The sequence below is a fragment of the Saccoglossus kowalevskii genome, unplaced genomic scaffold, assembly GCF_978046115.1.
Source record: "Saccoglossus kowalevskii unplaced genomic scaffold, keSacKowa6.1 SCAFFOLD_164, whole genome shotgun sequence".
Taxonomy (NCBI): Eukaryota; Metazoa; Hemichordata; class Enteropneusta; family Harrimaniidae; genus Saccoglossus; species Saccoglossus kowalevskii.
The window spans coordinates 78867-104556 of NW_028188666.1; the positions used below are offsets into that span (position 1 = coordinate 78867).

The window sequence follows — 25690 nt, forward strand, 5'->3', positions numbered from 1 at the left end:
AACCCCAGGAAGAACAACGAAACTAAGAGGATTAAAAAAACCTTTGTCTTAGTTTATCTTACAGTGCTTTCGCTTTTGTTTCCACGACATTAGTCATACTCCATGTTAGTTGCCGCCGATACGCCCGTTTCAACCGCTTTGCTGGAAACGGAAAACTTGAAAAAAAAATTTCATATCTGCGCAGTAAAATATTTCGTTCACTACGCATGCGCAAACAAGTCGGTCTGCAGGGTGACCTTCAGTGTACCGGAAATCATGCAACGGGTCGGAGTTTTAGCGAGTTTTCATAATTTTTAATGTCGTTTTTAGATTACTTCTTGTTTTTTTCAACCCTCGAAAAAATAAGGTTGCGAAAGTTTGCGAAACATGGGGTTTGGTGAGCTGTTTGTTGTTGAGATATCCCGACTAATTCCGTGTTTCCCTTCGATCGCCAGAAGTGGCAATGTGTTTTTTTTTCCCGTTGAATGTCGATCATTTATCAGTGTTTTTGTCTTGGCGCCATTGTTTTTTTATGCTATAACCGGAACAACTCGGTCACGTGATCTCCCGGAGTCGTCCGATTGACTCCGAAAATGACCGATAGTCGGAGATAAACGTTCATTTGCGTAAATCGGCTTATTTTTTAATGCGACAAAATAAACAGTCAAAATAAACATTCGACATCGCGGCAACTATCATAGTTCAAAGGAAACGAAGTGGTTGTTCTTCCTGGGGTTTATAGTTCCATGATTTACGTGACCTTTCACTTCTGAGGTCCCGGCGATTTTGAAACACTACTTATATACATTGGACATTTAAATCTACTTGTTTTCAATAAACATGGATGAAAGTATCGCCTTTGCACTTAGAAAGTTAAAGTATTCATCTCTGGGATCGAATCGAATCAACCTTTAAAAGGTCATGTTTACTTTCACAAACCCACTCATAAATAATCAATGACATCCATGAATAATTAATAGTCAAATGCTCGCAGGTGCGTCCAGCCGGAATTTCTTTAGCAGTCAGGTCAGTTTTCGCGATCACGATAAAAGGACTAAAAGAACAATTATTTTTTTCTTTTTGTAAAACAAAAAAGAAGTCCCAACTTTGCCAGTCTAGTGATGACCCGTACGCTCTAAAATATGCAAATCACGGTCCCACAACCAGACAACTCAGATTTGAAGACTTGCATTGTTTTATGACAATCTGCATTTCGTCGATGGACTGCAAAGTTCCGTCAACACGATCGAAGATGCTTCAAGCTTCGAATAATATGATACAATATGACTACTGTATAACCTTGAAATGTGGACAGTATACTAACAACTTAAAATATGAATGAAGTTGAACAATTATACTCACCCATGCAAAGAGAACCAAGCCATATTCCAGTCAGCAAGCCTCACATGACGTAGAACAAAATGGAAGCTTTAACAACAACGCCCTCTGTAAGCCAATTATATTAATAACTTCGTTTTGTTTTAAAGTTTGCATAGATCACTTTCCCGGGCGTTGAAGATACGGCGTAGCGTAACGTTAACTTGCACGCGTGTGTTTCTACGTCTACCAATCGTCGTCATAAAACTAAAATTTCTTTTTATCGACATTGTATTTACCGTTATAACAAAGCCGGAGTATTTTTGTACACCAGTCTCGCTACTTCCGGGAATTTAGTCTATTTGTGTAAACTCTGACTCAAGTTTTGTTCTTACAAACCGTGCCTGGAAGATGTATGGTGACATTAAATGGCATTGGTGTATTGTATATATACGCATTGTTTATCTGAGAAACAATCATAATATTACTTTACACTCATTGTAACCATCATTGTAGGCTACGCTGAGTTGTAGTTTCGCTCCACTCATTGCCAGACAAATGTGGAAAAACACGCGATAAAACTGACTATAGCGGGATTAGAACAAAATCGAATAATACATTTCTATGAATATTAGTGTAAATCACAATACTTTGTACCATCGTATCTCACAAGTTATTATTATTACAAAGGACGGGACGTTATTTAAACAATAATGTACTCCCCGTTTGGCTCATGGGCCACCGGAGAGTACATTATTGATAGTATGTTGTTGCATTGGCAATGCCAGTAGATTTTCACACGTTAAAACTAAGATAATTTGCAAAAAAAAGACCGAAAACAATCAACAGAATCGCGTCTACATTATATAGGCCTTGTAGTCTGTATACTAGTACTATTTATAATGTCAACGGGTTCACGCAACGATTCCCATTCACATACACAAGCACAATACAGTGTGCAGCCACAGTCAGCTGACCCAGCTGGCGCACACATGATAATAAAATAAATACGATATTTACTATATGGGGGCCGCCATCTTGAATGCAGCATAAAACTAAATAAAAGACAAGTTGTGAAACGCGTTTTTCAGATTTCTACAAATCAGGACACAAATACCAATCTTTCACAAAAATCAATCTTACAAAATCAAAAATCAATGTTACATCTAGTTTCGCATGGTACACTTCAGTTATACATACGCGATTTACCAATTTATTCCCAAGTTAGTCAGCTTTACCTAATTTAAAATCAAATAAGTTCTTTAATATACTAGTAGTTATTTTATACTGAATTTATTGATGCTATGTGACACAGTGTAAGCAATGAATGGGTATTGATGTAATCACGTGACACTGATTCCGATAATATATGCTAGATCATAATCAGATAAAAATGGTTTGTTCAAAACGCAGTCCCGCAATTATAACCGGGCAGCATGAGAAATTAGTTTGAAAGCATTACCTGCTATGCAAACAAAGATGTTTAAATCCTTAGAATCCAGTTACATCATCTACTCTCAGAAACTAAATTTGATCTCATAAGCACTCCATGGCGACTGTGAATGTTGTATGTAAATTTAAAACCTTGTTGTCTTTTGGTCTGCAGTTTATTTTTCGACCTAAACGACTTTAGTCTAAAACAGAAATCCTAAATAATATTAACTGACCTCAAATACAAATAATTACCTATTAAGTGTCGCTGGAGTTAGCTAGTCAGTATATTACAACAATTAAAATGGGTATTTAGAAACACTATTGCTATTGTCCTATGTGGGACACCACAAAATCATAACATATAAGTATATATAATATACATAATATATAAATCTCAAAACAATCGAGCATATTTTAATGGAAATAAAGCCTACTGTAATTCGTTTATCAATGTTTTGTAAATTATTTATTGACGACTTTACGGATACATTCCAATACAAATGAATATTTGCCAGTATGCCGTGATTATTAGCATCACATGCAAATATACAAATATATTTTCAATTGACAAGGCAATGAACAATTCATTTTAATATTTAATGGTCAATAAGTTCAGATAACACTTATCATAAAACCTGTCTATATTTTGTTATCACACAAAAAATCTAAAATTTGAATTCCGGAACATTTCATACTTAATTAATGTTGTTATTCGTTATAACACCTCATGTTGAAGCTATTAACATTTTACCTAAAGTTTTCTGTGTGCCAGAAATAATCAAGAACAATAACTGTACTGTATTAGTCTGAAATCATTATGCAGAATATCAGTCCAGGAACAATATAAGCTTGGGCGTATTTATTCATGCATCACTTTAGGTGTTTAGGTTATGAGTTGTCTGGTTGTGTAGTATCATCACCCAAACGAAAGAATGAAGTTACTAAATACACAAGCCAAACAAATGAATAATTGTTTCCATTAATCTAACATATATTTTTAGTTCAGTGACCAAGAACTGTGTACCATACATTGTTTAGAGGCTATAAACGGCACACGAGGGTACTTGGTAACGGATATAAGACCTCTCGGGGGGGGGGGGAATTAGCATATTTGGCGGGAAATAGTCACAGAGCGCAGATATATTAAGAGTTTCTAGTGGGTTACAAGGAACACACGGTAAATGTTAAAGCATATATCAGCATGTAATGTACGTGTATAATAGATATATGGGAATTAGTTATGCACATAATCAATGAGCTCGCACAAGACTAATGTGTACCCAATTAGTTTTATGTATGTGCACAATATGCATATGTGCAAAACCAATTTGCATACGACCTTACTATACTAATAAATATAGAATAGCTGAGATTATATTCAAACAAGTACTTCGTGAAATGTTATCATGATTTACGATCTTACGACGGAGTACATAAACATAAAACAATTAAACAAACGACTAAATAAATGATGTCATTATGAACAGCGATCTACATTATCTGACGAATCAGTAGAACGTATTACAGATGAAAATACACACACATATATAATAATATATAATTTCATACAACCATATTTCAAGGCAAGTCACAAGTTTTTTTGAGAGATTGACAATTTATAAAATGAGAAGAATAACAAATATATACTCATTTAAACAAACATATAATGACAATGATGTTTTCTCTTATATTGCAATAATGTATTTTGTCAATCAATCAAATATTTCACAACTCTCCTGGAAATACAAAAAGATAAAAATACAATACAATATACTATATTGTCATATTGTGCATATTATTTTCAATGGTGACAAAATCAGCCTATGCGATACTGTTTCCATATTGTATAGCGTCATGAATCCTTGGATTAACGTATGCATATTTAAACAAAAACAACATTTGTGTAGTCTTGGGTTCTATAATACTTGAACAAATATATGTTTTTAGTGACATTATGTTATTGCAACTTAGTTAATAAATTTATTTTTGTCTGATTTAAAAGTATTGAACAATTAGACATACGTACTGAATATTATTTATAGTTAACATAACACGTTTGAACTAATGACATTGTTATATTCATATGAAAATTTGTGCTTACAAATGGTCGTTTTGTGCACGTTTTCGACACGGCTTATCAGCTACCTCAAGTGCCAAATCCATGAAATAAACAACCAATGTCAATAGAGTAGCCTAGGTGTTAAAATGGATTAAGTACTGACAAACCAACTTCTGCATAGGTATGTTTATAAACGCTTGCTTTTTAGCTGATTTAGTCATCATTTTTGAACTCAGAAGCCCGCAAAACCTAATATTACATGTGAGAACGAAACAAATCCGTCGAGATTTCACGTTTTCCCGTAAAAAGGATGCTGGCTGTTCCCTCTCTGGACTCCCTCCCCGCGTATACTAGTACTGGTAGTACCATGGATTAGTACCTTCCATGGTACTACCAACTCTAACCATGTCCCCATTTAGTGACGCATGTCAAGCTATAAATGGCATCAATACTCATTTCGCCCAATATTTCGCTTTTATAACATTTTATAACATATCACTTAATTTCCGACCGGAAACACGACCATGTTTTTATCCTTTTTTTTTCTCACTCGCCTATTAAAAACACTGACCGCTTGTTCAAACACTGAACACTGGCACATGAGTTGTCGAAATGATTGTTTTAGTGCTAAAGTTTGAGGATTCAATGAGTATTAACCATTATTTAATTTCGAACGACACTTCCAAACCACCATACTTTGTTTCGTTCGCGAACGTACAGCGGGACTGTGTTCCGTTTGAATCCAGGGCTGCTATATCGTTTCAACAACATGATTATCGAGACAATTACGTGATACAGGTAATGCTAACTCCTTAGGGCAGAGGGCAGATACACCAGGAACATATTGATGCCACGGCCATGTATTTAAAATGCGAGCATGCAGACGGGCGATATTTCTGGGTTCGCGCGCTCGAAAAAATAAGCGAAAATTATTCAACAGACGGTTGCAAAAGCGATTAAAAATGATAATCGAAAAGCAGAAGCGAGCAGGAGGTTGGGTGAAATTAGTGCTGTACATTCAGGTCCTTTGTAAAAATACGATCGGCCAAGATCTATATCATTCTGAGGCACGCTAGAGACAGACAAAATGCAGTTTTAAATATTGACACCGTTCGTATTTTTTAAATGAGTCAAAAAATAAATAAATTGTATGCTGCTTAAGCGATGATGGATCGAAACAGACACGTTTTTCAAGTTTTAACGGCTACGTTCTGCTGAAGATATAAGACTTCACTTAATGTACAACAGCAAAAAAACAACAACATTTGGTTATGTGAAATAGAGTAGCATTCATGTAGGTCCAATCAGTACTGTTGTATCGTCTATTTCATCAACCGAACGTTACTACCCGGACCTGCTCGTCGATTATTATTGCAAATGTCATTTTTTTCCAGAATCAATTGGGTATAAGTACGTTATTTTAGAATGATTTTCATTTGGTTTCACCAAAGACAATTGTCTTTGGTTTCACGTGATAGTTAATCTGATTTATCATATAGCATTACAAACAGGAAGTCCTCGTCATGGGTCAGAGTACTAGTATACCCCAGACCACTCGTTTTGATGAATGGTCTGGGTGTGGCTTGTGGGTAAGAATAGAAAATGAATTTCGGTGAGGTTGTGATTATTTGGATTTTTGAGAACGGATTTTTACTATTGAAATGAAATTATCACGTCCAGGGGTGAATTGTTAATAGGTAAAGTGATGTTTAAAACATAAGTAGTTCATCTTCTTGCGTACACCGCAACAACAAAGGTTTATTTTCTAACACAGATCTCCAGTCAAGAGGGTGGCGTTTGGACGTAACCCCGGAGTTAAACCATAGACAATATAGTAGGAAGGACAAGCAACTACAGCGATTCTATTGTAGCAGGGTAGGCTGGAAAAAGGTTAAGCTGATTTAAACCAACCGTTAACATAAACTAAATATTTATTTCGATTTCTCGTTTAGGTAGAGATGCCTGACAGGTATTTTAATTAGTTAATTAGGCAACCAAGATGACCTCCCTTGTCCACAAAACTATATACAGCCAAAACAAAGTCAGCTTGGACATTCAGTTGTGAGACATGACAAAATAAACGGTGCCAGTGATAGATTTCGCGAATGAAAGAACAAAATAAACGCAATCAAAGGCGCCGACCACGCGCGTTCGAAATAAATAGAATTGACGAGAAATTTCGCCTGCATCTTTCACTCACTCAAACGCACACACATGCTATTTCCGTATATTGAATACGTTGGTAACGGAAGGGACAAGTTTAAATCATCTTTGTATTAACACAACTTGAAAGCAACAGTCTCACACTGAATATATGTTTATAAATTATCAAACTAAACAATCAATGAAGCGGACTGCGTAATTTCGTTGATGAGAGTCGCCTACGGTATTCCATGGGTATTCTAAATGGCCGTTGCTGATCTCGAGTTCCCGTGTGTAGATGATTTGCTCGATGTTTTTTTTTTCGGATTTTGATGAAGGTGGAAATGATAGTGAAGAAGATCCAAACGCAGTAGACACAGCAATTCATGTTAACAACTCTTTGTGTGTAATTCAGAGCCCGGGCATCAACATAGCGAAAATAGCGAAGATTTGCGTTTTCTTGATCGTCACGTAAAAGAAACCTTTTGAAACGCTAGCAAAAAACCGAAAATAGTGAAAATAAAATAATAAAGACAATCGTGCCTCATTTATTCACAAGTATTCGAATTATTTTGTTGAAATTATTAATAAAAACAGGGTATAACGTAGGTAGACGTGCATTCAGGCTGAAAGACTGGACGTGTAGTCAAGATGGCGACAGACGTGAAAACGGAAAACGGAATGAAAGTCTATTAACAAAATGCGAGACAGACAACAACAAAAAACAAGTGTAGTCAGTGTAAATAACAAAAATTGACGATTCATGCATCATGAAAACAATAATATTCGTGTATTTTGTCGAATACGGGGTACAAACTTACACATGCATTCCGTTTGAAAGAGTGTGAATAAGTAGTCAAGATGACGACAGACATGAGTAGTTTAAGTTACATTATAGGTACGACCATGAGGGCGCTGTTCATAGTTGGAAGTGATGATGAACAGCGCCCTCATGGTCGTCCCCATAATGTATCTGAGGTGGGAGCATATATTAGCATAAATGATGACGTCACAATAGGATTTCGTGCATAAATTAGCATAAATGAGGACCATGGCCGTAAAGGGGTTCATTTGAATGAGGATGACGTCACAATGGGATATTGTGAATATGCATAGATGAGCATAAATAATGACGTCACAATGGGAATTCGTGCATAAATTAGCATAAATGAGGATATGGCCGTAAAGGGGTTCATTTGAATGAGGATGACGTCACAATGGGATATTGTGAATACATTTGCATACATAAAATTGATGTGAATACGAGGTCGTGTCGAGGTCATCGTGAATACATTTGCATAAATTACCATCATTTTTTTAATTATTTTTTAATTATTTTTAATTATTTTTAATTATTTTTTAATTGGACAGGCGTGGACGAAATTGTGAATACATTTGCATAATACGAGGTCGTGTCGAGGTCATCGTGAATACATTTGCATAAATTACCATCATTTTTTTAATTATTTTTTAATTATTTTTAATTATTTTTTAATTGGACAGGCGTGGACGAAAGATTTTTCAGAATGTTTCGTAGAGGGCGCTCACACACACACACACACACACACACACGTTAATAAATACACGTCATTTTGAAAACTAATGGAGTTTATTGCACAAAAGAAGTAAACAAGAATGAAATATTGACATGGAGTATATATTTATGACATGGTTGAGTATTTTTTTAACGTCACAAAAAAACATACGATGTGAGTAAGGAAAATAGTTGCGTAGTGTATAAATGTTTAGCGTGATTAAATATTTCTTTGTTAACACCTCGAAAAATACGTAGATACATGTAAATGTGCGGCGTGGTTAAATTTATTTTTAATGCCACAAATTTTACGAGTACATAAACGATTCGATTAAAACACAGAAACGAGAAAAGCCAATAATAGTAAACATTGATCAATAAAAAATAATTCATTCTATATATACATATGTTGTTTATTTTTACATTTCTTACTTCCTTTCAATGAGTCAAGCAGTCTGTACACTTTTTTTTTTTATTCCATCACTATAATCAGAATCGCTCATCTGTCGTACAAGAAAGAGAGAGAAAGAGAGGATAATATTAAAAACCGATAGTTATATAAAGAAAGTATAAGTTATGTGTTGAAAATTTAATAGTATGAATTATCCCGTAAAACTGCGGTCATCAATCCGCTAAAATGCAAAGTATGCAAAATCGGTTGATCGACGTACAGTTTGTTTTTCAAAAAATGGCGGACTACGCTACTATGAGTTAAAATGTATAATTACCTGATCGTTTCACAGAATAACTTTTGACATACATAATCATCACACGGAATGAGTTTACGGTGTAACGTAGCGATTTTCGTTTTTCCCCCCGACGAAGAAAATATGTCCTCGCTTCTTGCCAAAGATTCAAAGGCGGTAGACCAAGTTTGACCTTCCGTGAAAAGTTCATCTCATGGACACTACGAGTCATACAGGACGTATTGGCAACACATGGCTTGAAAGTATTTGATGATTGTAGATCCACGTACGAGAAATCTTATAAATTCCATGACATGACTACCGTACGAGTCATAATAGTCTTCGTGGTAAGGATATTTCAGACAGAAAGTGGCCCAACGCGTTCCACTCGCGAATATCAACGGTGTTTGATATAAGCGATGTGTATCATTCCGAAGCACACTTGTGAATGCCAGTCTGAACTCAATCACAAGATTAAATGTAAGGCGTGTCTAGTCCTAAGTGTTCCCAACGTGAAATAGACCTCCCACGTAGATGATAAACAACAGATGTTGGTATATTTATGTTATCTAAAACATGAACACTCACAAACAGCCTGAGGGATATCGAGTTTCAAGTTGAAAGCGTGAATTTCGACCTGCGTGTATGGGATACTGATAACATGACTCGACATTCTATTGACCCCGGCACTATCAGTCAATTCACTGACTTAAACCACAGTCACTCTACTAGGACGGTTAGGAAGCGCCGCGTCATTCTATTGTACCCACCCTTGTCTCCATAAACATTGAAACAAGAGAGGTGTTAACGAGTTAAGAAGTCATTAGCATTAAACAGGCGACGGAAAACACGCGATAAATCATGAGACAGTGCGAGAGTTGCGTCATTTTCCCCCACAAAGCATTGCAATACATGGCACTTTGACCTTTCAACGAAGAGCAGTCTCAAATGCGGAAATGAACATGCTTTGTATATACACGTTTTTCGCGAGAAAATCTTGCTGTCTTGTATGGCATTCTGAAATTATAAATAGTTAATAGAATACTATATTAGTGAATTTCCCCCAAAAGTCGCCCCTGTCTCGACTGAATCAAAACATGTTGAACGGGATTTGTATCAGTCGTCAAATAAAGCGAATGGAGGGATATGAAAGCACGACAATCAAAAATCTCTTTTGTCCAATTACCTCCTATGAAAACTATGCAATAAAGCAACACGGCGACCACCTCCATAGACGAAAACATGCAAAACTTCGCCATAAAGTGACTCTAAAAACACACAAAAAATACGAGAATGGACAAAGGAATATTGTAAAGGTTTGCAGACATCAATGTTTTTAGCGATAAAATTGTTTCTAAACTGAGTGAGGGGTTTATTTTACGGACCGAAAGACTGTTAGAGATCAAGACAAAGAGACTGTCAACAAAACACCGTTTTTCTCGAGTAAAGCATCTTCAAGATTGCAAAAGAATGCTCATCTGAAAAATACAATGTCACTCCTAGTCACAGTTCAGTTGAGATTGTAGTTTGATGTAAAAATAAAGCACAATTTAAAAAAGTTCACGGTCTTCTCGAGGGTCTTCTCGAGCAACATCGAACGCAATAAATAATGGTGAAAAATAGTGCATTCCAATGACAAATACGTCATAGTTTTGAGACCAGCATAGGTTCTCAGAAGCTGCTCGTTCACACCTTTAACCAATAGAGCTTCCTAACCGTCCTAGTAGAGTGACTCCTAGTAGAGTGACTGTGCTTAAATTATTTTTATCAATTAGCCTTTGCTAAAATACTACCGTCATTTTCCACGTCATTAAAAAAACATGGCCCGCAGCGGAGGGATTTGAAATAAAACACGTTCAATCTCGTAATGACGCGTTCTCCGTGTCAATGTTACGATTATACTCGAAATTGACTATTTGGGGGATAAAAACTGGGTCAACTTGATTCAGTCAACATGAATCTGACCCAGGCAGTATGATGATTCCAGTCCGTCACCAATTCACTTGTCTGAAAAGGCACACCCCAAGGGTGTATGACGCCTTGTCTCAATTCAGGCCGAATCAAAGACTGTGCACGCCGTCGATCTATATCTGTGATCGATGTAGACGAGAAACATTCCACCACTCTGATCGTTTTTATATCATCGGTAATTCAGTGTACCGCTCGAATGTAATGCATCAATCAATAGTTTAGTTTTGAAGGTTTATTTTACAATAACTGGAAAACCGACCGAAATCGCGAAATTTTTAGGATTCAATCTTTACTCAGTCAAACATCAAAACTAAGTATTCAGTTCATTCTCTCTTCACTAATAAAATGGCAGTACTCAGCAAACTATCATTCATCGTTTTTTTAAACATCATTTCGAGTATCCACGATTTCGAAATACTAGAAGAGGCAAGAACGAACGTTACATTTGAATGGTCAAATGACAAGGGGCTGACCCCGCTCGAACGTGCAACAGAATGTATTAAATACATTGACCCATTTGAAAAACAGAGTCAACCTCAAAACATTGAGAGCCATAGCCGATGCTTCAAACAACGAGTTTCTCTTCAAATGGTTCAAAACCAAATTAAATGAAGCACTATGATTCGTCACAAATTACGCTGACATCCTTAGCAGCCTGGCAAAAGAAATCACTCAACTAACCACACCACCAGATTCAAATTTCCACGATCAACGACAAAAAAGAAACATTATAGGCGATCTCCTGTTCGAGGTAACGGCCTTGGCTTGGCTACAAAGAGACAATTGTAGTTACTAGCTCGAGAAATTGACCCATATTTCTAAGACAAAATTAACCAAATTTTGAAATTATACATATTTTAATACCAAACTTGTCATTTTTACCAACAAACTACTGAATCACAGTACGTATAATAACGTATACCATTGACAAATTCAGACTCCGCTTATAAATTATACTCGATTATGTCTTTACCACTAATTTAAAATAAACAGTTATATTGGAAAGAATGAGATGAAATTTTATTATTATCATTGTAGATTCAATAAGCAAACTGGAAGCGGGTCAAGAAATCGTAAATGTTTCATATTATAGAGATGGTGCGTAGTTTGTTCTTTGACGGTAAACACGTACGCATTTTCAATGGCGAACATCGACCAGTAATAATGGCATACACTTTGTATGCTAATTCATGTTTAATAAAATGCGCTAAGTTTTGATTATTCCCAAGATGTACAGAGAGCACTCGCTTATCCATTAGACAGATTCCACTATACAATTATAATATCCTGACCGCATTGTTTAAACTCTCGTAAATCGACTGTTTGACGTGACTGGGGCACCGGTGGACGAGAAATGCGTGCGTGCACATTACATTTCGTTAACACTTTCATTCATAATAGTATCACTTGCAATATGGCGTAATATCAATCGACGATCCTCAAAATACTGTATGTATGTATGCACGTTGTAGTTCGAATGATTAGATATTTCTTTTATTTTGCCATTTTTGTCGATTCTTTCATTATGAACAGTGTTGACTTGCTCTCGAAATAAATACTTTACACCGATGTTACCGTTTGTAATGTTTATAGTGTATACGTGAAAGATATTCGCCTTTGAAATAATAATTGAAGACACAACTATATAGTCTTCAAATCAGCTGGGTGTTATTATTGAAGTAACGCACGACGCGTGATATTGTTTTAATGGGGTCTGATCGCGTTTCATAACTCCTGTATTGAATAATGCCATGAATCAAATTGTCCTAACAACATGGTAAACACGGGTCAGCAATAAGTAGCTATTTTATCGGTGAGGAAAGATCTGCTTCTTGATTGCGATTATGATTATGTCTAATATAATGTATAATAATCTATTACTCTACGTACACAACTTGAAGCGGGCTTTTCAATTCAACTCACTGCGGCCGTACACAACATGGCTAGTTCCCCCTTCGAAAGAGTGCGTGCGTGTGCTGCGTTAGCAACACTATCTGTGACCACTGAGCTTTTCAAATATTTACAAAGCACGATGTGATAACTGAGGTGGTAAACTGACCATGATGTCAATATCCAACCATCTAATTTGCACAATAATAATTAAAATTGAAACCGTATTCATGCGTGGGATCTTGGTTGGAAATACAACGAAGTAACAAAAAACCAGCAAAGTGTAACAATAATAAAATCACAAACATGTGAATGTAAAGCAAAAAAAAAAAATATTTGGTGGTTGGTTTAGGCATTTGGCATTTTAGGATTTTTTTTTCTTATCGTGCCCTGAATCAGATGTGGACGAATGTTCCTAGCTCAATGATTGTTTTGTCATTTTAACTTTTTTAGTATACCTGTTAGGTGTTCATCATCTGTCCTAAAGTTGATTTTATTGTATTTAATATTTTAATCATGATTTTTTTTTGTTTCTTATTGTATAGATTACAAATGAGAAGATATTGTTTTTCGTTCACTGTTTTGTCATTTTAACTTTTTTAGTATACCTGTTAGGTGTTCATCATCTGTCCTAAAGTTGATTTTATTGTATTTAATATTTTAATCATGATTTTTTTTTGTTTCTTATTGTATAGATTACAAATGAGAAGATATTGTTTTTCGTTCACAATTTTCTAGTTGTCACAAACTGAGCAAATTCAGTCTTCAGCTATAAGATTATATACAATAAAGTAACAAAAATAAGCAATGTGTAACAATAATAAAATCACAAACATTTGAATGTAAAGAAAAACAAATTATTTTGTGATTGGTTTAGACATCTGGTATTTTAGTTTTTTTTCTTGTCGTAACCTGAAACAGATGTGGACGAATTTTCCTAGCTCAATGATTATTTTGTCATTTTAACTTCTTAGTATATCTGTTAGGTGTTCATCGTCCGTCCTAAAGTTGATTTTATTGTATTTAATATTTTAATCATGATTATTTCTTTCCTCCATGTATAAATTACAATTGAGAAGTTGTTTTTCGTTCTCAATTTTCTAGTTGTCACAAACTGGGCAAATTTAGTCTTCAGCTATAATGTTATTATATCTACCCCTTTCCATTTGAAGGGTATGAGCCCTTATTCCGAGTTTCGCCTTAGCGCAGCACTATGTTTTAGATTTTTGATTGTGGTGAGATATTTTTTATATGCAAATTCTGTTTTAATTTTCTGTAGGTTCGTAACTTGTTTTTATGATGTGTACTTTTATTTGCATCGTGTAATGTTTCTGTGCTATGAATTTCTAAAGGATTGTTCGAATTACCTGTCAATATTTCAATGATTTTCTTTTTTGTCATCCTGAGATTTATGTGTATTCCAAATATTATTTTTTCCATAGTCAAATTGTCTAAAATCTGATTCATGTCTTTTACAAGGATATTTTCTCAACTCTAGCAGGCTTGCCAAATTTCTTGGTTTGCTATTTACTTTGATTCATGTCTTTTACCCAGTTGTCTTTTCCCTTTTCGTCAATATGTATTCCAAGTTTGTGAGCTTCGTGAACTAGCGAGTTTGGGTTAGAATTATTTATTTTGATCCAATATTTCAATCTAGTTGCTATGGGGGAGGATATTTTCCCAACTCTAGCAGGCTAGCGAAATTTCTTGCTTTGCTATTTAATTTTAGAAGGTATTTGCAGTAATATATTTTCATTTTTTTCCATTGGTCTAGACAGATTTGCCATAAGACGGGATTTTGTGTGTGGATGTTCTCCCTCGTACAAATTTCATTTTTATGAAGCGAAATTTTATGCTGATGGGGGAGAACTTGAATATACAAAAACCTACATATACCTGCATACTAAAAACACACAAATCAGGAATATTCATCGTAAAACAAGAATGGAATACATATTGACGAAAAGGGAAAAGACAACTGGGTAAAAGACATGAATCAAAGTAAATAGCAAACCAAGAAATTTGGCAAGCCTGCTAGAGTTGAGAAAATATCCTTGTAAAAGACATGAATCAGATTTTAGACAATTTGACTATGGAAAAAATAATATTTGGAATACACATAAATCTCAGGATGACAAAAAAGAAAATCATTGAAATATTGACAGGTAATTCGAACAATCCTTTAGAAATTCATAGCACAGAAACATTACACGATGCAAATAAAAGTACACATCATAAAAACAAGTTACGAACCTACAGAAAATTAAAACAGAATTTGCATATAAAAAATATCTCACCACAATCAAAAATCTAAAACATAGTGCTGCGCTAAGGCGAAACTCGGAATAAGGGCTCATACCCTTCAAATGGAAAGGGGTAGATATAATAACATTATAGCTGAAGACTAAATTTGCCCAGTTTGTGACAACTAGAAAATTGAGAACGAAAAACAACTTCTCAATTGTAATTTATACATGGAGGAAAGAAATAATCATGATTAAAATATTAAATACAATAAAATCAACTTTAGGACGGACGATGAACACCTAACAGATATACTAAGAAGTTAAAATGACAAAATAATCATTGAGCTAGGAAAATTCGTCCACATCTGTTTCAGGTTACGACAAGAAAAAAAACTAAAATACCAGATGTCTAAACCAATCACAAAATAATTTGTTTTTCTTTACATTCAAATGTTTGTGATTTTATTATTGTTACACATTGCTTATTTTTGTTACTTTATTGTATATAATCTTATAGCTGAAGACTGAATTTGCTCAGTTTGTGACAACTAGAAAATTGTGAACGAAAAACAATATCTTCTCATTTGTAATCTATACAATAAGAAACAAAAAAAAATCATGATTAAAATATTAAATACAATAAAATCAACTTTAGGACAGATGATGAACACCTAACAGGTATACTAAAAAAGTTAAAATGACAAAACAGTGAACGAAAAACAATATCTTCTCATTTGTAATCTATACAATAAGAAACAAAAAAAAATCATGATTAAAATATTAAATACAATAAAATCAACTTTAGGACAGATGATGAACACCTAACAGGTATACTAAAAAAGTTAAAATGACAAAACAATCATTGAGCTAGGAACATTCGTCCACATCTGATTCAGGGCACGATAAGAAAAAAAAATCCTAAAATGCCAAATGCCTAAACCAACCACCAAATATTTTTTTTTTTTTGCTTTACATTCACATGTTTGTGATTTTATTATTGTTACACTTTGCTGGTTTTTTGTTACTTCGTTGTATTTCCAACCAAGATCCCACGCATGAATACGGTTTCAATTTTAATTATTATTGTGCAAATTAGATGGTTGGATATTGACATCATGGTCAGTTTACCACCTCAGTTATCACATCGTGCTTTGTAAATATTTGAAAAGCTCAGTGGTCACAGATAGTGTTGCTAACGCAGCACACGCACGCACTCTTTCGAAGGGGGAACTAGCCATGTTGTGTACGGCCGCAGTGAGTTGAATTGAAAAGCCCGCTTCAAGTTGTGTACGTAGAGTAATAGATTATTATACATTATATTAGACATAATCATAATCGCAATCAAGAAGCAGATCTTTCCTCACCGATAAAATAGCTACTTATTGCTGACCCGTGTTTACCATGTTGTTAGGACAATTTGATTCATGGCATTATTCAATACATGAGTTATGAAACGCGATCAGACCCCATTAAAACAATATCACGCGTCGTGCGTTACTTCAATAATAACACCCAGCTGATTTGAAGACTATATAGTTGTGTCTTCAATTATTATTTCAAAGGCGAATATCTTTCACGTATACACTATAAACATTACAAACGGTAACATCGGTGTAAAGTATTTATTTCGAGAGCAAGTCAACACTGTTCATAATGAAAGAATCGACAAAAATGGCAAAATAAAAGAAATATCTAATCATTCGAACTACAACGTGCATACATACATACAGTATTTTGAGGATCGTCGATTGATATTACGCCATATTGCAAGTGATACTATTATGAATGAAAGTGTTAACGAAATGTAATGTGCACGCACGCATTTCTCGTCCACCGGTGCCCCAGTCACGTCAAACAGTCGATTTACGAGAGTTTAAACAATGCGGTCAGGATATTATAATTGTATAGTGGAATCTGTCTAATGGATAAGCGAGTGCTCTCTGTACATCTTGGGAATAATCAAAACTTAGCGCATTTTATTAAACATGAATTAGCATACAAAGTGTATGCCATTATTACTGGTCGATGTTCGCCATTGAAAATGCGTACGTGTTTACCGTCAAAGAACAAACTACGCACCATCTCTATAATATGAAACATTTACGATTTCTTGACCCGCTTCCAGTTTGCTTATTGAATCTACAATGATAATAATAAAATTTCATCTCATTCTTTCCAATATAACTGTTTATTTTAAATTAGTGGTAAAGACATAATCGAGTATAATTTATAAGCGGAGTCTGAATTTGTCAATGGTATACGTTATTATACGTACTGTGATTCAGTAGTTTGTTGGTAAAAATGACAAGTTTGGTATTAAAATATGTATAATTTCAAAATTTGGTTAATTTTGTCTTAGAAATATGGGTCAATTTCTCGAGCTAGTAACTACAATTGTCTCTTTGTAGCCAAGCCAAGGCCGTTACCTCGAACAGGAGATCGCCTATAATGTTTCTTTTTTGTCGTTGATCGTGGAAATTTGAATCTGGTGGTGTGGTTAGTTGAGTGATTTCTTTTGCCAGGCTGCTAAGGATGTCAGCGTAATTTGTGACGAATCATAGTGCTTCATTTAATTTGGTTTTGAACCATTTGAAGAGAAACTCGTTGTTTGAAGCATCGGCTATGGCTCTCAATGTTTTGAGGTTGACTCTGTTTTTCAAATGGGTCAATGTATTTAATACATTCTGTTGCACGTTCGAGCGGGGTCAGCCCCTTGTCATTTGACCATTCAAATGTAACGTTCGTTCTTGCCTCTTCTAGTATTTCGAAATCGTGGATACTCGAAATGATGTTTAAAAAAACGATGAATGATAGTTTGCTGAGTACTGCCATTTTATTAGTGAAGAGAGAATGAACTGAATACTTAGTTTTGATGTTTGACTGAGTAAAGATTGAATCCTAAAAATTTCGCGATTTCGGTCGGTTTTCCAGTTATTGTAAAATAAACCTTCAAAACTAAACTATTGATTGATGCATTACATTCGAGCGGTACACTGAATTACCGATGATATAAAAACGATCAGAGTGGTGGAATGTTTCTCGTCTACATCGATCACAGATATAGATCGACGGCGTGCACAGTCTTTGATTCGGCCTGAATTGAGACAAGGCGTCATACACCCTTGGGGTGTGCCTTTTCAGACAAGTGAATTGGTGACGGACTGGAATCATCATACTGCCTAGGTCAGATTCATGTTGACTGAATCAAGTTGACCCAGTTTTTATCCCCCAAATAGTCAATTTCGAGTATAATCGTAACATTGACACGGAGAACGCGTCATTACGAGATTGAACGTGTTTTATTTCAAATCCCTCCGCTGCGGGCCATGTTTTTTTAATGACGTGGAAAATGACGGTAGTATTTTAGCAAAGGCTAATTGATAAAAATAATTTAAGCACAGTCACTCTACTAGGAGTCACTCTACTAGGACGGTTAGGAAGCTCTATTGGTTAAAGGTGTGAACGAGCAGCTTCTGAGAACCTATGCTGGTCTCAAAACTATGACGTATTTGTCATTGGAATGCACTATTTTTCACCATTATTTATTGCGTTCGATGTTGCTCGAGAAGACCCTCGAGAAGACCGTGAACTTTTTTAAATTGTGCTTTATTTTTACATCAAACTACAATCTCAACTGAACTGTGACTAGGAGTGACATTGTATTTTTCAGATGAGCATTCTTTTGCAATCTTGAAGATGCTTTACTCGAGAAAAACGGTGTTTTGTTGACAGTCTCTTTGTCTTGATCTCTAACAGTCTTTCGGTCCGTAAAATAAACCCCTCACTCAGTTTAGAAACAATTTTATCGCTAAAAACATTGATGTCTGCAAACCTTTACAATATTCCTTTGTCCATTCTCGTATTTTTTGTGTGTTTTTAGAGTCACTTTATGGCGAAGTTTTGCATGTTTTCGTCTATGGAGGTGGTCGCCGTGTTGCTTTATTGCATAGTTTTCATAGGAGGTAATTGGACAAAAGAGATTTTTGATTGTCGTGCTTTCATATCCCTCCATTCGCTTTATTTGACGACTGATACAAATCCCGTTCAACATGTTTTGATTCAGTCGAGACAGGGGCGACTTTTGGGGGAAATTCACTAATATAGTATTCTATTAACTATTTATAATTTCAGAATGCCATACAAGACAGCAAGATTTTCTCGCGAAAAACGTGTATATACAAAGCATGTTCATTTCCGCATTTGAGACTGCTCTTCGTTGAAAGGTCAAAGTGCCATGTATTGCAATGCTTTGTGGGGGAAAATGACGCAACTCTCGCACTGTCTCATGATTTATCGCGTGTTTTCCGTCGCCTGTTTAATGCTAATGACTTCTTAACTCGTTAACACCTCTCTTGTTTCAATGTTTATGGAGACAAGGGTGGGTACAATAGAATGACGCGGCGCTTCCTAACCGTCCTAGTAGAGTGACTGTGGTTTAAGTCAGTGAATTGACTGATAGTGCCGGGGTCAATAGAATGTCGAGTCATGTTATCAGTATCCCATACACGCAGGTCGAAATTCACGCTTTCAACTTGAAACTCGATATCCCTCAGGCTGTTTGTGAGTGTTCATGTTTTAGATAACATAAATATACCAACATCTGTTGTTTATCGTCTACGTGGGAGGTCTATTTCACGTTGGGAACACTTAGGACTAGACACGCCTTACATTTAATCTTGTGATTGAGTTCAGACTGGCATTCACAAGTGTGCTTCGGAATGATACACATCGCTTATATCAAACACCGTTGATATTCGCGAGTGGAACGCGTTGGGCCACTTTCTGTCTGAAATATCCTTACCACGAAGACTATTATGACTCGTACGGTAGTCATGTCATGGAATTTATAAGATTTCTCGTACGTGGATCTACAATCATCAAATACTTTCAAGCCATGTGTTGCCAATACGTCCTGTATGACTCGTAGTGTCCATGAGATGAACTTTTCACGGAAGGTCAAACTTGGTCTACCGCCTTTGAATCTTTGGCAAGAAGCGAGGACATATTTTCTTCGTCGGGGGGAAAAACGAAAATCGCTACGTTACACCGTAAACTCATTCCGTGTCCGTAGTACAGTGAAAGACACTCGGTGAGTTTTCTACTAATCCCTAACCCTATTTGTTGCGCAGATGACGAGGGGAAACCTGTGAACTCCGTAGCCGACTCCTTTACGCGTGATAGACATTTGAATGACCTTTATGTGAACAGATATATCGAAAACGTGACCGGACTCAACCTCCCTATTTATGACAAATATTTTTTCCCACGCAGTTTTACTAGATGACTTATGCTTTTGAAATTTCACATGTATATATATCGATTTCATATTATTTTTTTTCTTTTTATCACAGATGAGCGATTCTGATTAGAAAAAAGTGTGTATTGACTTTTCGATGTTTTTCGTTTTTCTCTTGTTTTTATTATAATCGAATATTTCTTATATTACTGTTTTTAATCCATTCTTTTTGTTTATTTACTCAAACAAGAAACAAAACAAAACAAAAATCGATTTCATATTATTTTTTTTCTTTTTATCACAGATGAGCGATTCTGATTAGAAAAAAGTGTGTATTGACTTTTCGATGTTTTTCGTTTTTCTCTTGTTTTTATTATAATCGAATATTTCTTATATTACTGTTTTTAATCCATTCTTTTTGTTTATTTACTCAAACAAGAAACAAAACAAAACAAAAACAAATTGTATACTTTCTATATACTCAATTTCAATTACTCAGTTTTTAATCCATTCTTTTTGATTATTTACTTAAACAAAAAAACAAAAAACAAAAACAAAACAAAAACAAAATGTATACTTTCTATATACTCAATTTCAATTACTCAGTTTTTAATCCATTCTTTTTGATTATTTACTTAAACAAAAAAAAACAAAAAACAAAAACAAAACAAAAACAAAATGTATACTTTCTATATACTCAATTTCAATTACTCAGTTTTTAATCCATTCTTTTTGATTATTTACTTAAACAAAAAAAAACAAAAAACAAAAACAAAACAAAAACAAAATGTATACTTTCTATATACTCAATTTCAATTACTCAGTTTTTAATCCATTCTTTTTGATTATTTACTCATTAGTAGATTTCCCTTCTTTGTGTAATAAACTCTGTTAGTTTTCAAAATGATGTGTATTTATTAGTGTGTGTGTGTGTGTGTGCGTGTGTGTGAGCGCCCTCTACGAAACATTCTGAAAAATCTTTCGTCCACGCCTGTCCAATTAAAAAATAATTAAAAATAATTAAAAATAATTAAAAAATAATTAAAAAAATGATGGTAATTTATGCAAATGTATTCACGATGACCTCGACACGACCTCGTATTCACATCAATTTTATGTATGCAAATGTATTCACAATATCCCATTGTGACGTCATCCTCATTCAAATGAACCCCTTTACGGCCATATCCTCATTTATGCTAATTTATGCACGAATTCCCATTGTGACGTCATTATTTATGCTCATCTATGCATATTCACAATATCCCATTGTGACGTCATCCTCATTCAAATGAACCCCTTTACGGCCATGGTCCTCATTTATGCTAATTTATGCACGAAATCCTATTGTGACGTCATCATTTATGCTAATATATGCTCCCACCTCAGATACATTATGGGGACGACCATGAGGGCGCTGTTCATCATCACTTCCAACTATGAACAGCGCCCTCATGGTCGTACCTATAATGTAACTTAAACTACTGACATGAAAACGGACGGATTGAAAGTTAATTTCAAAATAAGTGCAAGACAGAGAACAACAAAAAACGAGCACAGTCGGTGGAAAATAAGATGGTGACAGACGAGAGAACATACGGATTCAAAGTCTGTTTGAAAAAAAAAATGCGTGGCAGAGAAAAATAAAAAACGAGCATAGTCGGTAAACAATAACATAATAAGATGCATGCACCATAAAAACAAAAATATTCAAATATTTTGTCGAAAACGGGGTACAGACTGAATATAACATGTACGGAAACATTACTGCCGTCTGAAACTAACTTTTAATTTTATTCAATTAAACAAAAACATATATATTAAAAGTCATATTTTTTACTAGTGAACCACGTTCACGAGAACATCTGATAACTATTGTGTGTTCGGAAGACGCGCATTGCGGAAAGATACTTGTAGTTCGATACGAAAGTAGTGACATCGCATGGAAGTAAATATGACGTCATTGTTTACTTGCTCATCATAATATTCTAGCCCTGCTTACGTTGGGCATACGGCGTTTGACATTGGTGTTACTATACTACTATACTGTCTATGGTTAAACAGGGCCCAAATTGATAGGGAGTAAAACACGGAAGTGGAAGAGCTGTCCATGCATTGACCAATCACACAAGAGCTCACAAACACCAACGAAATATTTGTTGTTGTACTTAACAAAGGGGTTTGGCACTAAAAACAATGGAACGTTTATAGGCTTAACGTTGGATTTAGATCGTGTTATAATCCAAATCCCCTACTAAGACTTGTAAGCACCAATTATCATATGTTTATGCAGTCTTGAATCCTACAGATTGAATCACTGCGTGTAAATGATATTACTAGGATACGCCCTGCTCGAGTTTCAAAAAATGCATATACCTTGCTGTCAAATAATAGCTAGAGCTAACTAGTGATGGTAAAAACCATGAATAAAAAGTAATTATTCCAGTTACAATACAGCATATTTTTTTAATCTAGCTATCTGATTGAAACAGGTAGTGTATCTGACACCAGAAACCTGTAATCCTGCCCTAATATTGCATATACCTTTTTGTCAATTTAGTTCGATTTAAGGTAGAGATGCATTTTATTTGTGAATTTCAATCAAAAATAGTTTTTTTTTCGTTTTTTATATAGATTTTTATCTAAAGACACATTCTGTGAAAATTTGACCAATGAATTCTTATTGGAACACCGTTAAAATTGCTGTTTATTTTCTGGTTAAAAATAAAAAAACACTCACACGTGGCAATGTATATGTCCAATTGCCTAATTTGCACGAGTAACCAAATAACAAGACCTTTGATTGACAATATGCAAATCGAGATTGTACGGGTCATAGTTCATTCAATTCACGCGCATGTGCAATTATTCTCAAATCAGTTCTCGCTCGCTAGCAAACCAAACATTATATTTCCTCAGCGTTTTTTCTTTATTTTTATCATTACATTATGCGTGGTGTGAACAGAAAGAGAGGTAGAAAGAAAATTCAGATGATTTCTATGTCGGAAGAGGCAAAAGCTACACTGAAGGCATCAGTGAACGAAGCATCAGCCCACTGAACGAAAAACAAAATCGATATGAGCGTCCAAACATGACTTTCCCTGAAGGCATGAATCCGAGTTTCTGATTGACTGAGAGATTTTATTTTTAAATAATTGTTCTCAAAAAATAAACTGAGCATGTGAAGAATAATTTAACATTGTTTACAGTGATAACTGCTCATAGTCGAAACGAAGCTTACCCATTCACGCTAGTCACAATAAACATCATACTCTTGAATAGGCGTCAATGGCTACGGTAAAACTTAGACTCTATTTTAGGCATCAGGAATGATTGAAATGTCCGAAAATGACGCCAAAATACACCTTAAAAGTCCCATTTTATTTTTTTTCTAAATCCCATCCCGAATTTACGGCAGAATCTGGTCCCTCAAATAAGGGACACGTGAGCTTTGATTCTAACCGGATATATTGCACTGGGTCGGGGAGATACAAACTTTTGTGTATCTTTTTTCCAATGGGTACCTGTACTTCGATCATTCGCAAGTTTTGCTCGGTGGTGCGAGACAGCTCTGTTTGCAACCGGACGAACTCCGTTTAATTCAATGAAGCAAACAACTAAAATAAATTGCAGAGGTACGCTAAAATTAATTGAAAACAACCAAATAATTTCAATGAAAAATAAATCACAGAGAGAGGTAACTTGATACATTACGGTAACAACTCTTTTGACGCGCTGACCGCTTCTCCACGTCTGATGTTTTGTTTTCCTTGTCATAATACTTACTGATTGATGATTTTGTTTTGTTTTTTGAGTTTTTTAGCCTGCAACTCGGTCACGACCTTTTTCCGTGAAAAATGGGGAAGTTTACGTCAATTTGACAGACATTCATTTTTTTTAAACTAACAAGGCACACTGTTTAGCACTCCCATTTTTTCATTTTCCGATTTCTATTCAGAAAAATTCGACCGCTCGAAAATGCACCTTAATTTTGCACTCTTAAAACATGTCAGATTTCCAACACAAATTATTTAAAACCGGCCGAAATTTTAAAACTTTTACGTTAGGAGCTGGAGCTCTCTTCTTGCAGGCGACCGTCGCCGGTAGTACAACAGCATGTTTTGTACGTACATCCGTGCGCTGATTGTCTGTGACTGTCTTAGAAAATCCCTGAATAAGGCGTTGCCAAAATCGGAAAAAATAAAAAAAATGCCTCCTTAAAAAACGAACAGAATTCAAATATTTCTTTTAACAAATATGTTGCAGTGGGAAAAATGGGATTGGAAACGATGAACAAAACTTCTGTGCCTCGCGTTTCGATTCTAGGATTACGCGATTATTCATTACTGTGCGTTCGCTTCCTGGAGTTAGTTCTCAATACTACATAAAAATCATCGAGGATAAATAATTTAATATCCCACTTTGTACTCTTTACGGTAAACCATAGGCTCTGAAAATACATCGAAGAGAAGCCATGATGTTTTGATCGTGATAAAAGGTCACCTTCCTAGGACAGCCCCCTGTTTAATAATTCATGAGATGACGTCATATTTACTGGGCATTGCCACGTGTTTTTACCGACCCCATCAAAACACTGGTATGAATGACGTGTTTCTGATTTATATATTCAAGAGCAGTTGTTCTGGTCCAACGATTTTACATAAAATGTCTATGTCTTTACGTTAACTTTCAATTTCAATAGTCTAGAAAGTATGACAAAGTATGACAAAGCAGTAATTCCCGGTTTAACGCGCAAATATGCAAATTAGCCATTTTCTCGTCTTCTATTTTTGGTGAATTCTTGGGTTTTAAATTAAAATAGCTGATAGACGCTTTGGCCATTTGCCTCGAAATTTTCACACATTATTGACAAGGTGTTCCGCCTTCACAATGCGTCCGGACAGTTTATTTCGGCGAGTGAAACAAAAATAACAAGTCCGCAATTAACATGGATATATAAATTATGCAAAAATAGAAAAGAGTGAACTTTGAGGTCATGCTGTGCGACTTTGAAAGCCGTTAGAGAGATGAGTGGACGCATTTGAATTAGTAGTAAACCAAGGTATCCAGTGATGTAATTTTACCCACAAACGGACTTGAAGTTTTTAAGCTAATTTTTTTTAAACCACTTTTGTCCAAAAAAGCATATTTTTGACCCAAAATCAAAAACGCATTCTCGATATTTAAAACAAAAAC

General features: G+C 35.2%; 1 long non-coding RNA gene across 1 annotated transcript; it reads right to left on the reverse strand.

Annotated features, from left to right (window-relative positions):
* Nucleotides 1-8850: 8850 nt before the first annotated feature.
* Nucleotides 8851-9970, reverse strand: LOC146725408 (uncharacterized). The gene is made up of 2 exons (XR_014928797.1): nt 9194-9970; nt 8851-8968 (listed from the first exon to the last, which is right to left on the reverse strand). It is a non-coding gene; the product is annotated as an uncharacterized LOC146725408 (long non-coding RNA).
* Nucleotides 9971-25690: the final 15720 nt, after the last annotated feature.